The 15,834-nt window shown below is 42.8% G+C and overlaps 1 long non-coding RNA gene across 1 annotated transcript; it reads left to right on the plus strand.

The window, feature by feature from the left end:
- Positions 1 to 361: 361 nt before the first annotated feature.
- LOC125963161 (uncharacterized) lies at positions 362 to 12,734 on the plus strand. The gene is made up of 3 exons (XR_007474990.1): positions 362 to 7,583; positions 8,192 to 8,379; positions 12,264 to 12,734. It is a non-coding gene; the product is annotated as an uncharacterized LOC125963161 (long non-coding RNA).
- The last annotated feature ends 3,100 nt before the right edge of the window (positions 12,735 to 15,834 follow it).

Consider the following 15,834-nt stretch of genomic DNA (forward strand, 5'->3'; position numbering starts at 1 on the left):
TGTTGATGGCGTTCCTAACACTTCTTGTTATCGTGATTTTGTTGCAGGTATTGAGGTAAGAAATGCTAAAATTTCTTACTAATTGTAGTAACCATGAGTTTACATTTTTTACGTTTTAGAGGCTACTTATATTTAACCCTGTGAGTGTTGTAGGTTGATCATACCTTGTAAGTGTTATGGAGTTGCCACCACAGTAGTAACCATCGGTTTTTTGCACGTGTCCGGTTAAGAAGTGAAAGTCTCACCTGATGTTGGTGTTGACCTCAATGAACGCACGTACCCAGGTAGAGTTGATGTGTTCCATAGTAATGGAAGTAAACCAGGTTAGGTGCAGGTGTCCTGGTAGAACAAATTGTATCCTTTTTTTTTAAAATTAATTCAGTTATTTAATTTTGGCTGCGTTGGGTCTTTGTTGCTGCATGTGGGCTTTGTCTAGTTGCGGCAAGTGGGGTCTACTCTTCGTTGTGTTGATCAGGCTTCTCATTGTGGTGGCTTTTCTTGTGTGGAGCACGGGCTCTAGGCACGTGGGCTTCAGTAGTTGTGGCTCTTGGGCTCTAGAGCGGAGGCTTAGTAGTTGTGGCGCACGGGCTTAGTTGTTCTGTGGCTTGCGAGATCTTCCCGGACCAGGGCTCGAACCCGTGTCCCCCTGCATTGGCATGTTGATTCCTAACCACTGCCCCACCCGGGAAGTCCCACAAATGGTATCTTTAAACACATTTGTTGAATGTGTTTTTCAGGTTCCTGTCACGAGATCCCTGTGAACCTAACAGTGGTTGCTAACAGAACCTTGCTTTCAACCAGGTAAGGGATAAAGTGGATCCTACTACAATGAAGACCATCTGATCTTCAATATGAAGGTAAGTAAGTATGGTGTCCCAAACATTTGTGTTACCATGTTTGTTTGCAGTATCCTGTCAAGGTCTTTACTAGTATACAAGTATGAGATGTTGTGATGTTAACTCATTAAAGACATTCTGATTTTTAGATATCTATGTAATTAATTTTTGAGACTCTTATATTTACCTTGTTGTTGGCATGTGTGTAGTTAAGAAATTAATTTGACCCTTATTATATTAGTACAAATGAGATTTTTTTGTATTCTGTTTAGAGATGACATGTATTTAATACTTGTAGTGATGAACAGATATGCAGGTGATCCAGGTAATTTATCATATTGCCATCATTGAGTTACTGACCTTGGGAATTTTTTCAGGTATCCCTTCATGAGAAGATGGTGTTTCTTCTCAGGAATTGACCTTGAACTCCTGCGACTAGCCAGGTAGTGTGGATGGGTACCACAATGGTACAAGTGACCAAGGAAATTTACAGCTTTAGAGGTAGGATGATTTATGTGCCCCAAACATATTCCACACTGTGTTTTTCAGATTCATGTCAAGACATCCTGGGTGAGCCTATTAATGGTAGTTATTGTGGGTCATTGCTGGTATGGAGATAGGTGCTGGTGTGGGGCTACACCACAGCACATTCCATCTGACCTTCATATACCTAAGTAAGTAATGCTGTGTCTTCGTATGTCTTGTTACCATGATTTTTGAAGGTATTGAGGTAGGGAATGATAGTCTTTACCTCTTCTAGATATCATGCGTTTTCATTTGTTCTGTTTTTGGAAATGTTCACTTTTACCCGTGTGAATGCTGAGGTATTATGTGAATACAGGTATTTATCATGGCGTTCCCCATCACAGTACTAGTCATAGGATTTGTACAGGTGTCCAGTCAAAGAAGGACATTTTATCTGATGTTGGTGTTGACCTTGGATTGCTGCAAGTATGCGGGTAGATGGATGTGTCTCCTAATGATGAAGTGACCACCATTATTTGTGGGTGTCGTGGTAGAAAACGTTGTGTCCTTTAACAGGCATTTCATATTATCTTTCTAGGTTTGCGTGAAGAGATCATGATTAAACTAACAATGCTCATTAATGGTGGATGTTGCTTGTATACAGGTAGGTGACGATATGGACTAAACCAGATATGGAGTAAACCAGAGCACAGGTCATTTGATATTTACATAGCTGGGTAAGTTATGATAGTTTCCCTAACAATTGCTGTTACCATTTTTCTTTGCAGGTATTCAGGTAGGAAATGATTGTTCTTACCAATTCTAGAAACCATGAGTTTTCATTTATCTTACTTTAGAGAAAATTTTTAATGAGCCATGTGAGTGATGAGCACTTGCCATATTCGGGTGATTGTCATGATGCTCGTAACCATGAGACTTTGCAGGTGCCCCATGATGAAATGCTGTCATATTTGACAATGCCCTCGACCTTGGCGTACTACAAGTATTCAGGCAGAGTTGATATTCTCATGGTGAAGGAAATGTCTAAGGTCGTTTGAAGGTGTCCTGCTACGAGTTCTGTCCTTTTGAACCTGTAACATGTGTTTTTCAGGTTCCCATCAAGAGATCAAGATGAAGTGAACGGTTGTTATAGGGGGTCCTTTCTGGTGTCCAGGTAAGTGATGATGTGCACCTTCGCCACATCAGAGCATCCTGCGTTCACATCTCTAGGTAAGCGGTGTTGATTGGCTAAACTTGTTTTCTCATGTGATTCATTTCAGGTCTTCAGGTAAGAAATAATAGTGTTTTATCAATCCTAGCAGTCATATTATCCTACTGTTTTATATTTTTGAGAATTTAATTTGAACCCTGTGAGTGTTGAGCGATTCCCGGGTATGAACGCAATGATGACCGAGCGTGTGGCACGGTAGTGACCGTGGCGTTTCTGCAGGTGAGCAGGGAAAAGAGGATGGAGTTTCTAACAGTGGCATAGACCTTGGAGGACTGCATGAACCCAGGGAGAGCTGATGGCAGGTCCTGCACGGAAGGCAGTGAATGAGGTTATCTGTAGGGTCCTAGTAGAAAAGGCGTGTCCATAGACATATTTTACAGTGTGATTTTCAGGTTCCTGCAAAGACATCCTGGTAGAGATCATAATGATCGATAACATGCCTTGATTGTATTGAGGTAAGTGATGACGTGGGCCTTTAGCCCACTTCAAACCATCTGATCTTCAGATATGTGGGAAAGTGTGGATGGTGTTCCTAGTTTTTCTGTTCCTGTGTTTTTATGCAGGTATGCAATTAAGAAATTATGTTTCCCAATCAGTGATAGTAGCATTAGCCACTTTTTTTAGAGTGTACATATAATGTGTGCTTAACCTCAGTTGTGACAGAGGCATCTGCAGGTGGCAGCTAAGTTATCCTGGTTTGGATTCACAGTATTGACCATGAGATTCCTTCAGGTGCTCAGAGAAATATGTCTCTAGCACTGATGTTGACATTGAAGTTCTGAAAGGTTCAGATAGGGTTGATGGTTCCCTGAATGATGTAAGTGACTAAGATTATTTGCTGGTGCTGTTTTTTCTTGCATTTATTTGTTTGGTTTTGTTGTTTTCTTTGGGTTTTTTCTTTTTCGTGTCAAATAAGTGTTGTCCTTCAGTCCTTAAACACACTTGACATGTATGATTTTACATGTTCCAGCAGTTCTGAAACCACAGTGGACGTAACAGTGCTCATGAATGGGACCTTGCTAGTTGACAGGTATTTGATAAAGTGGATTTTACCCCAGTACAGGTCATTTGACCTCAGACACCTAGGTAAGTGAGCATGCGGTCCCTTCACACAGTGTTACCATGGTTTTCTGCAGGGATCCTGTTAAGGTCTTTGATGGTGAACAGGTATGAGATGACGTGACAATAACTCAGAGACATTCCCAATATCAGTATTTACAAAATTAATGTTTTTGAGACTCTTAAATTTACCTAGTTTTTGTCATATATGTGGTTGCGAAGTTAATATGTCCCTAATAATACTCGTAAGATTTTTATGTTCTTCTTTAGAGGTAACATGTACTTAACTACTGCTGAAAGATGCATGTGCAGGGATTCTTGTAATTTATCATGTTGGCATCACAGCATTACTAGCTCAGGGATTATTGCAGGGAGCCCTTCTGAGAAGAAGGCGTCTCTTCCTGGGGTTTGACCCCAGTGTCTGCAGGCAAGTGTCCAGGTAGTGTTGATGGGTACCAAAATCATACCAGAAGTGACCAAGGGAGTCTGGGGGTGTAGAGGTAGAATGACATGTGTACCAAATACATTTACTGCAATTTGTTTTGCAGATTCAGGATAACACATCACAGTAAGTGCATCAGTGGTAGTGAACGTTGCAGCGTGTTGCTGTGGAGGTAAGGGATGATGTGGGTATAAACCACAACACAGACGATCAACATTCACATATCTAGGTAATGCTGATGTGTCTTCACGCTTCTTGTTATCATGACTTTTTTTGCAGGTATTCAGGTAAGAAATTGTAGACACCTTACAAATCTAGCAACCATGTTATCCTATAGTTTTATATTTTAGAAAACTTGATATTTAACCATCTGATTGTTGAGTGACAGATATCCATGTAATCCTCATAGAGCTACAAGTACTAACCAAGGTTCCATGCAGGTGTAAATGCAGGAGATAATGGTCTGTGTAACAGTGGCCTAGGCCTTGGAGTATAGCAAGATTCCAAGTAGATTTGCTGAGTCCTGCAGTGATGGTCATGACAGGGTTATCTTCAGGGTCCAGGTAGTAAATAAACTTGTGTCCATAGGCACATTTGTCACAATGTGTTTTCCAGGTTCCTGTGTAGGGATCATGGTGAACTTCTTAATGATCATTAAAGGGACATGGCTTTTATCCAAGTAAGTGATAGTGTGGGCCTTTTGCAGGCGACAGGCCATGTGATCTTCAGATATCTGGGTAAATGAATATGATTTCCCTAACACAGTGTTACCCTGTCGTTTTGCAAGTGTTCTCTTAAGTCCTTTCCTAATATGCAGGTATTAGGTTATGTGACTTTAGCTCATTAGAAAGCTTCTTATTTTCATATGTGTGAATGGTGGTGCTTTCAAGACTGTACTTTAAGTGTGGCTTTGGCACGTATGCAGTTCAGAAATTAAATTCACCCCAACAATACCAGTAAGCAGGATATTTGACTGTATTCTTGTTTAGGGGTTATGGGTTTTTTTTTTTTTTTTTGCGGTACGCGGGCCTCTCACTGTTGTGGCCTCTCCCGTTGCGGAGCACAGGCTCTGGACGCACAGGCTCAGAACCATGGCTCACGGGCCCAGCCGCTCTGCGGCATGTGGGATCCTCCCGGACCGGGGCACAAACCCATGTCCCCTGCATCGGCAGGCGGACTCTCAACCACTGTGCCACCAGGGAAGTCTGGGGTTATGGGTTTTATATACACAGAGTGCTAGATGGATCAGTGGATGTCCAGGTGGTTTCTCATACTGCCCATCAGTGGTAGTTATTCACCCTGGGATTTTTCCCGGCCTCCCTTCAAGAGAGGAAAGTATCTCTTATTAACGTTTAATCTCGGATATCCAGTTATCCATGGAAGGCTGATGTGTCTTGATATGATAGAATTGAACAAGGAATTTGCGGGTGTCCCAGTGGAATAAGATGTATACCAAACACAATTTACACAATTTTTTCAGCTTCATGTAAAGACATCACAGTGAATCTATCAACAGCAGGTAACAAGGCACATAGCAGGTATTGAGGTAAGTGATAATTTGGGCCTAAACCACAGCCGATCATGTGATCTTCACACATATGAGTAAGTGATGATGGTGTCCCTAATACTTGTGCTCCCCTATTTTTTTTTTTGCAGGTATTCTGTTCAGGTCTTTGGTGGTACATAGGTATGAGATGTGACATGAACTTATTAGAGGGCTGCTTATTTTCAGATATCTATGTAATTATCTGATATTTACCTTGTTTTTTGGCAAGTATAAGCTAAATTAATTTGTCCCTAGTAATACTAGCAAGTGGTAATTTTTACTGTATTCTTGTACAGAGATAACGTGTATTTCTCACTTGTAGTGGTAGACAGATTGCAAGCATCCAGGTAGTTTGTCATATTGTTCTAACTGCGTCATTAACCATGGGATATTTGCAAGTAGCTGTTCATGGGAGGAAGGTGTGTGTTACTAGGGTTTGACCTCAGAGTTCTCCAAGTATCCAAGTAATGTTGAATGGTCCCAAAGTGATACAGATGATGAGGGAATTTGCAGGTGCACAGGTAGAACGAGACACTGTACCAAGCACATTTTTCACACTGTGTTTTTCAGGGCTTGTCAAGAGATCAGGCCGCAAGCCTCTCTATGGCAGTTGATGGCGGGACATCGCTGGTGTTGAGATAAGTGATGGCGTGGGCCTAAACCATCCAGTCTTCCTGTATGTAGGTAAGTGATGAAGGGTGTCAGTGCTGCTTGTCACCGTGACTTTGTTGCAGGTGTTCAGGTAAGAAATGAACAGGTAGTCTTTAGCAAATCTAGAGACTATGAGTTTTCACTTTTTATATGTTAGGGAAAATTTATGTTTAACACTAGGAATGCTCAAGGGTTACAGGTATACAGGTGTTTATCATGATTTTCCCCACCACAGTACTACCCATAGGATTTGTACAGGTGTCCAGTCAAGAAATGACAGTTTTCCAACCTTGGCGTTGACCTTGGATTACTGTAAGTATCCAGGTAAAGTTGATATATCTCCTAACGATTAAGTGACCAAGATTATTTGCAGGTGTCCTGGTAGAAAAAACTGTGCCCCTAACAAATGTTTCAAAACATGTCTTTCAGATTTCCTTCAAGAGATCACAATGAACTAACATTGGTCGTGGATGGGGGACATGGCTGGGATGCAGGTAAGTGACGGTATGGGCCTCAACCACAGCACAGGCTTTCTGATCTCCAGGTAGCCAGGTAAGTGATGATGATATCCCTCACGCTTGTTACCATGATTTCCTTGCAGGCGTTCAGATAGGAAATGATGGATCCCTTACCAGTTCTAGAAACCAGGAGTTTTCATTTATTATATTTTAAAGAAACTTTTTGTCTTTCTCTGTGAATGTTGAGTAATTTCACATAACCATGTAATTAGCATGATGGCCGCAGCCATGGTAGTGACCATGGAAATTTTGCCTGTGTTCCCTTAAGAAATGTCAGCTTACCTGAGAATATTCCTAACTTGGCTTACTGCCAGTATTCAGTTAGAGCTGATGTTCTCATAATGATGAAAGTAGTGAACGTTCTTTGCAGGTGTCATGTTAGAACAAGTTGTGTCCTTTTACACATATATCATAATACCTTTTTCAGGTTCATGTCAAGAGATTGTGGTGAACATGACAATGGTTGTTTTCAGAGACATTTCTGTTATCCAGGTAAGTGATGATAGGCACTTTCACCCCATCAGAGACCGTCCAGTCTTCATATGCTTAAGTAAGTGATATTTGTTCCTGTTTTGCCAGGGCATTTTGGGGGTTAGGTTTTCAGGTAAGAATTGATAGTGTCTCACCAATTCTGGAAACCATGTTATCCTCCTGTTTTATATTTTATAAAAAATTTATGTTTGTGTAATTGTTGAGAGACTTGCAGATATCCAGGTAATTCTCATATAGCTGCGTGTCACAGTAGTAATCGTGGTTTTCTCTTGCAGGTGAGCATCCAAGAGGTAATGCTGTGCCTAGCAATGGCCTAGACCTTGGAGTTACTGCAAGATTCCAGGTAGATTTGATGAATCCTGCAAAAGTGGTGGTGACAGGGGGTGGTGACAGGGTTATCTTCAGGGTCCAGGTAGTAAAGGTGGGTCCATAGACACATTTGTCACAATGTGTTTTCCAGTTTCCTGTTGAGAGGTCATGATGAACCTCATAATGATATTAAAGGGACATGGCTTGCATCCAGATAAGTGATAAGGTGGGCCTTTTGCACACAACAGATGATCTGATCTTCAGATATCTAGGGAAGTGTGGATATTGTTCCTAACTGTTGTGTTGCCATCCTTTTTTGCAGGTGTTCAGGTAAGAAATGTTGTCCCAACCAATGCTAGTAAGCATTAGCCCTTATGATTTTAGAGATTAAATATAACGTGTGTTTTTCCTTAGTAATGACAGAAGGATATGTAGGTATCCAGGTCGGTTTTCATTTTGTTCATCACTTTTTTGTTTACGATGGCTTTGTGCGGTTATCTTGTCAAAGACAGGATTGTGTCTCTAACTAGGGTGTTGACATTGAACTCTTACAAGTTTCTGGGTAGATTTGATGGGCCTCATTTTTTTTTTGGGGGGGGGGGGTACGCGGGCCTCTCACTGTTGTGGCCTCTCCCGTTGCAGAGCACAGGCTCCAGACGCGCAGGCTCAGCAGCCATGGCTCACGGGCCCAGCCACTCTGCGGCATGTGGGATCTTCCCAGACCGGGGCACAAACCCGTGTCCCCTGCATCGGCAGGCAGACTCTCAACCACTGCGCCACCAGGGAAGCCTGGGCCTCATAAATTTGATGGAATTTTCCTGGGGATTCAGGTAATACATGTATTTCTAATTCATTATTTATCACCAGTCTTTATAATATCAAATGAAGAGGTGATGGTGGGCCTTACTCACATCATCTCTTAACTGGACACTAGCAAAATGCAGAATTGAATCTTATTATTAGTTGGGCCATCATCTCTTGATTGGTATTTTTGCAGACGTTTACTCAAGAGGAGATGCTTTTATGGTAAAATCTCTCCAGAAAGTGGGCATAGAGGGAACCTACCTCAACATAATAAAGGCCATATATGACAAACCCACAGCAAACTTTATTCTCAATGGTGAAAAACTGAAAGCATTTCCTCTAAGATCAGGAATGAGACAAAGGATGTCCACTCTCACCACTATTATTCAACATAGTTTCGGAAGTCCTAGGCATGGCAATCAGAGAAGAAAAAGAATTAAAATTGGAAACGAAGAAGTAAAACTGTCACTGTTTGCAGATGACATGATACTATACATAGAGAATCCTAACGATGCCACCAGAAAACTACTAGAGCTAATCAATGAATTTGGTCAAGTAGCAGGATACAAAATTAATGCACAGAAATCTCTCTCTCTTTTTTTTTTTTTTGCGGTGTGCGGGCCTCTCACTGTTGTGGCCTCTCCCGTTGCGGAGCACAGGCTCCGGATGCGCAGGCTCTGGATGCGCAGGTTCAGCAGCCATGGCTCACGGGCCCAGCAGCTCCACGGCATGTGGATCTTCCCAGACCGGGGCACGAACCCACGTCCCCTGCATCGGCAGGCAGACTCTCAACCACTGCGCCAACAGGGAAGCCCCAGAAATCTCTTGAATCCCTATACACTAATGATGAAAAATCTGAGAGAGAATTAAGGAAACAGTCCCATTTACCATTGCAACAAAAAGAATAAAATACCTAGGAATAAACCTACCTAGGGAGACAAAAGACCTGTATGAATAAAACTATAAGACACTGATGACATAAATTAAAGATGATACAAACAGATGGAGAGATATACCATGTTCTTGGATTGGAAGAATCAACATTGTGAAAATGACTCTACTACCCAAAGCAATCTACATATTCAGTGCAATCCCTATCAAACTACTAAAGGCATTTTTCACAGAACTAGAACAAAAAATTTCACAATTTGTATGGAAACACAAAAGACCCCGAATAGCCAAAGCAATCTTGAGAAAGAAAAACGGAGCTGGAGGAATTAGGCTCCCAGACTTCATACTGTACTACAAAGCTACAGTAATCAAGACAGTATGGTACTGGCACAAAAACAGAAATATAGATCAATGGAACAGGATAGAAAGCCCAGAGGTAAGCCCACACACATATCGTCCCCTTATTTTTGATAAAGGAGGCAAGAATATACAATGGAGAAAAGACAGCCTCTTCAGCAATTGGTGCTGGGCAAACCAGACAGCTACATGTAAAAGAATGAAATTAGAACACTCCCTAACACCATACACAAAAATAAACTCCAAATGGATTAAAAACCTAAATGTAAGTCCAGACACTGTCAAAGTCTTAGAGGAAAGCATAGGCAGAATACTCTATGACATAAATCACAGCAAGATTCTTTTTGACCCACCTCCTAGAGAAATGGAAATAAAAACAAACAAATGGGACCTAATGAAACTTCAAAGCTTTTGCACAGCAAAGGCAACCATAAACAAGATGAAAAGACAGCCCTCAGAATGGGAGAAAATATTTGCAAATGAAGCACCTGACAAAGGGTTAATCTCCAAAATTTACAAGCAGCTCATGCAGCTCAATATCTAAAAAACAAACAACCCAATCCAAAAATGGGCAGAAGACCTAAATAGCCATTTCTCCAAAGGAGATATACAGATTGCCAACAAACACAGGAAAGGATGTTCAACATCACTAATCATTAGAGAAATGCAAGTCAAAACTACAATGAGGTATCACCTCACACCTGTCAGAATGGCCATCATCAAAAAACCTACAAACGATAAATGCTGGAGAGGGTGTGGAGAAAAGGGAACCCTCTTGCACTGTTGGTGGGAATGTAAATTGATACAGCCACTATGGAGAACAGTATGGAGGTTCCTTAAAAAACTAAAAATAGAACTACCATAGGACCCAGCAATCCCACTACTGGGCATATACCCTGAGAAAACTATAATCCAAAAAGAGTCATGTACCACAATGTTCATTGCAGCTCTATTTACAATAGCCAGGACATGGAAGCAACCTAAGTGTCCATCAACAGATGAATGGATAAAGAAGATGTGGCACATATATACAATGGCATATTACTCAGCCATAAAAAGAAACAAAATTGAGTTGTTTGTAGTGAGGTGGATGGACCTAGAGTCTGTCATACAGAGTGAAGTAAGTCAGAAAGAGAAAAACAAATACCGTGTGTTAGCACATATATATGGAATCTAAGAAAAAAAAAGGTTCTGAGGAACCTATGGGCAGGACAGGAATAAAGACGCAGATGTAGAGAATGGACTTGAGGACATGGGGAGGGGGAAGGGTAAGCTGGAACGAGATGAGAGAGTGGCGTGGACTTATATATACTACCAAATGTAAAATAGGTAGCTAGTGGGAAGCAGCCTCATAGCACAGGGAGATCAGCTCTGTGCTTTGTGACCACCTAGAGGGGTGAGTTAGGGAGGGTGGGAGGAAGATGCAAGAGGGAGGAGATATGGGGATATGTGTATATGTATAGCTGATCTAGTTTGTTATAAAGCAGAAACTAACACACCGTTGTAAAGCAATTATACTCCAATAAAGATGTTAAAAATTTTTTTTGAAAAACAGGATATATTGGGCTTCCCTGGTGGTGCAGTGGTTGAGAGCCCACCTGCCAATGCAGGGGACACGGGTTCGTGCCCCGGTCCAGGAGGATCCCACATGCTGCGGAGCGGCTGGGCCCGTGAGTCATGGCCGCTGAGCCTGCGCGTCCGGGGCCTGTGCTCCGCAACGGGAGAGGCCTCAACAGTGAGAGGCCTGCGTACCGCAAAAAAAAAAAAAAAAAAAGATATATTGAGTTCATAGTTTTTCTTAGGCCGTTTTCTAGGTACTTGATAGTCTGTGTCAGTCGAGGTCCTCCACGGAGCGGAAGCCAAGAGGAAATGATCAGTTAAGAGTGCTAGAGGCATATTGGGGAAACCCCCGTGCAGGACGGAGTGGAGGAAAGAGTAGCAGGCCAGGGGGGTCTTCCGGCTGCGGTACAGGTCTGATGCCGGTGAGAGGAGGCAGGGAAGGGAGCAGGCGCGCTGGGGAGACTGAGGTGCAGTCTATGAAGTCTTGGGCCATATCAATGGGTCATCTTCAAGCTCATCTCCCGTCAGAGGAGTCTCTTGTCCCCCAGCAGTGGGCCTGAAAGGGTGTCTCTGCTGTGCTTCATTGTCGCCCGCTTGCAGCCTAGGGGAAGCACAGCCTCAGTGCAAACCCACGGGAGGATCCAGAGCTGAGGCTGTGAAACACTTAGGCTCCCAGCAGCAGATTCTCTAGAAGGAGCTCTGGCTGGTGCATGTCCATGGTCACCACACAGCTATCGTGTTCAAAGGTCACAACCCCTCTTCCAAGCATTTTATAATCTCCAGTTAACAAAAGGGGAAACAGGGCTTAAATAAATTGCCCCAAAGCACTTGGCCCTGAAGTGGTCCAGCCAGCTTCCAAAGCCAAGTTTTAAAGACCCCCAAACCGTGTTTTTTCTTCTCTCATGTGGTAGATTAAATTATTGTTCAGCAAGTATGTAGCCTCCTACCCCCACCAATCTCCATGGGAGGGCTCATTCTGCCCCATTGACGTGACCTTGGCATGTGTCTTGTTTGGGCCATGGAATGTGGGTATAAAGGACTATGAGCCAGTTGTGAGCCTCAGCTTTGAGAGGCATCATGTGTTTGCTCTCATCTCTTCTAGGAGAAGCCATATCAGGAGAAGATCAGACGCCCAGTCAAACCCTGCCTGAAGCAAAGCACTGTACCCCTCACCTAGCCACCCTGCAGATCCAAAAGTGAGCAATAAAGGCTTGTAGTTGTACATCATTGAGATTTGGGTGATTTCTTAGGCAGTATTACTTTGGCAAGAGCTGACTGATACATATCATGTTGCCAACAGAAGGAGTAATTGATGCTGCCTGAGGGAGATGGTAAAGACTTCATGGAGGAAGTAACAATTAAGCAGATTATTCTTTTTTGCGGTACGCAGACCTCTCACTGCTGTGGCCTCTCCTGTTGCGGAGCACAGGCTCCGGATGCGCAGGCTCAGCGGCCATGGCTCACGGGCCCAGCCGCTCCGGGCATGTGGGATCTTCCCAGACCGGGGCACGAACCCGTGTCCCCTGCATCAGCAGGCGGACTCTCAACCACTGCGCCACCAGGGAAGCCCCAGATTATTCTTAAAAATAATAAAATTCCATTTTTAATTCCAGTTTTGAAAGAAGGTTTATCTATTTTCATTGTCAAAATTTTGGAAAATATGGCAAGTATTAAAAGGAAAGTCAAAGAGATTACATCTGTTGATATTTTTTATATTAGAGTCCTTCTCCTTGCATACTATGCCTTTATACACTCTGGGGCTTTGCCTTTTATGACCTAACCTACTATCATCATCAATCTGCATTCTTATTTATTTATATTTTTGGCTGCATTGGGTCTTCGTTGCTGCACGCGGGCTTCCTCTAGTTGCGGCGAGCAGGGGCTCCTCTTTGTTGTGGTGTGCAGGCTTCTCATTGCTATGGCTTCTCTCGTTGTGGAGCATGGGCTCTAGGCATGCAAGCTTCAGTAGTTGTGGCACACGGGCTCAGTAGCTGTGGCTCACGGGCTCTAGAGCACAGGCTCAGTAGTTGTGGCACACGGGCTTAGTTGCTCCGTGGCATGTGGGATCTTCCCGGACCAGGGCTCGAACCTGTGTGCCCTACATTGGCAGGTGGATCCTTAACCACTGTGCCACCAGGGAAGTCCCAATCTGCATTCTTATATATATCAAATATTCTTTGAAAACATAGTTTGTAATGGTTGCATTATATTCATGGCAGCATTAATGAGCTTCAAGGACAAGTTGAAGCACATCAGAAGGACATTCTTCCATTCATTTGTATAAAATTATTTATTGAGTACTTACTATGTGCCAGGCAGTGTTCAAGGTACTAGGAAAACAATTGTTACAAAGAGACAAAGCCGCAGTGTCTGTCAACAGGTGGCCAATAAAGAAATCATAGCGTATCCATACAGTGCACGACTACTCAGCAATAAGAAAGAGCTAACTACTGATAGGGGCTGCAACGTGGAGGAACCTCAGAAACATGCTGAGTGAAAAGAGCCAGACACCAAAGGCTCTATGTTATGATTGCATTGTTATAAAACTCTAGATGATTCAAACAAATCTATAGTGACAGGAAGCAGACTAACAGGTGTGGGAGAGGACGGGACAGGGAGGGAAGAAAGGAATTATAAGGGGCATGAGAAACCTTTGGGGGGGTGGATATGTTTATTATCTTGATTGGGGTAATGTGGTCATGAATGTATACATGTCAAAACTTAAAAAAAATTTTTTTTTATTTTATATTGGAGTATAGTTGATTTACACTGTTGTGTTACTTTCAGGTGTACAGCAAAGTGGTTCAGTTATACACACACATATACTATCCTTTTTCAAATTCTTTTCCCATTTAGGTTATTCCTGTGCTCTACACTAGGTCCTTGTTGGTTATCTATTTTAAATACAGTAGTGTGTATATGTCAGTCCCGAACTCTCAATTTATCCCTCCCCCTTACCACCTTTCCCCTTTGGTAAGTATGAATTTGCGTATGTCAAAAGTTTAAGTATGCGTGGTTTATTGCATGTCAGTCACACCTCAGTAAAGCTGTTAAAAAAGTCATAGGAGTAGGGTGGGGTCTGACAAAGTGGAGGATAAGCATCTGGGCAGCAGGAAAAGCACGTATAAGGCAAAGAGGCATTTTATTTACTAAGCACATAAAACTTACCATCTCCTAGGCAATGTTGCAAAAGTTTTACAAATATTAACTCATTTTCTCCTCACAGCCTCCCTGGGAGGTAAGTACTATTAATGTCATCCCCACCTTGCAGATAAAAGAAATTAAGGTGCAAAGATGTTAAATAACTTGGCCAAAGTCACGGAGTAATGGTCATAGCTGGGCTTTGCATCTGCAAACCTAGATTTAGAATCCTGCTTGAAATCTGATGACAAGCTGCCTTCCAGGAACATATCTGGTAGTATTCACGGGTATATTTGAAGAGCCAGGTGTCTGTAACCAAACGTGAATGGAGAAAAGAAGAAGCAGAAGACCTTGGAAATGTAGGTTGGGGTCAGTTTATTTCAGTCTGAAAAGCACAGTCATATAACGTGAAGATGTATTGGAAGGCTTCTGAATGGTATCTGTATTTTGCATGGACTAATTTTCATTTATCATCAAATACTAATTATATCCTCAGTGGAACTCATCTGAAAGTAACTTTTCCATCACTCTTATAAAGGACTTAGTCCCAGATGCACAAATTGATGAGATAATGTATTATGCTCCCCTGGTAGCTTAAGGTGACATTACTCACAAAAAGAGCTGCTCCCTTTTGGAGCGGGCATTTGGAGGCTTCCCTTGGTACCCGCTTGGGGAGATGCAAATAGAAGAGAAAGGCAGCCTCCCCATGAGCAATGACACCACGGCTTTTGCTTTTCTCTCTGGCTTTAACTCTGCTCTCTTACAAAATCTCCTTTGCTTGTCTAAAACCCTGAGGAGGGTATGACTGGTAATTGGGCTATCAAATGCTATTAAACCACAAAGCAGGCTAGGAAGGTTCTTAAAGTTTATACCAACTACGAAATACACCTCGAGCAGCAGCTGTGTTGGGGACAGGAGCCTCCTGTCGCATGTCTTCCCAAATCCAGGAATTTATTGCTGCTCATCTTGGCTGGCCTGTGTCACTTCCTCTGGGAGCCCAGCCTGCAAATAGAAGACTCTCCCCAAGTCTTTTTCTCTCCTCTTCATTTCCTGCCAAGCATGTCTCCAGAATCCTGAAGAGATGAATGAGCCATTGCGGGGGCTGCCTTGAGGGACTCAGGAGCTCATCCCTCACAGGGGCCAGCAAAGCAGACTAAGCTCCCGGTGTTGGTCTGCCCGGCTGCCATGACAAGATACCACAGGCTGCCTGGCTCAAACATGAGGACTTGATTTCCTCACAGTTCTGGAACCTGGCAGTCCTAGATCAGAATGCCAACAGGGTCAGGTTCTGGTGAGAGCATTCTTCCGGCTTATAGACGGTGTCCTCACAGGGCCTTCCTTCAGTGCATGCGCAGGGAGAGAGATGGTCGCCCTCTTATAAAGCCACCAATCCTATTGGATTAGGACTCCACCCTTATGACCTCCTTTAACCTAAATTACCTCCTAAAGCCCCATCTCCAAATACAATTACATAGGGAATTAGGGCTTCAATGTATGAATTCAAGGGGGATGCAATTCAGATCATAGCACTC

The sequence above is a fragment of the Orcinus orca genome, chromosome X (assembly GCF_937001465.1).
Source record: "Orcinus orca chromosome X, mOrcOrc1.1, whole genome shotgun sequence".
In the NCBI taxonomy this organism is placed as follows: Eukaryota; Metazoa; Chordata; class Mammalia; order Artiodactyla; family Delphinidae; genus Orcinus; species Orcinus orca.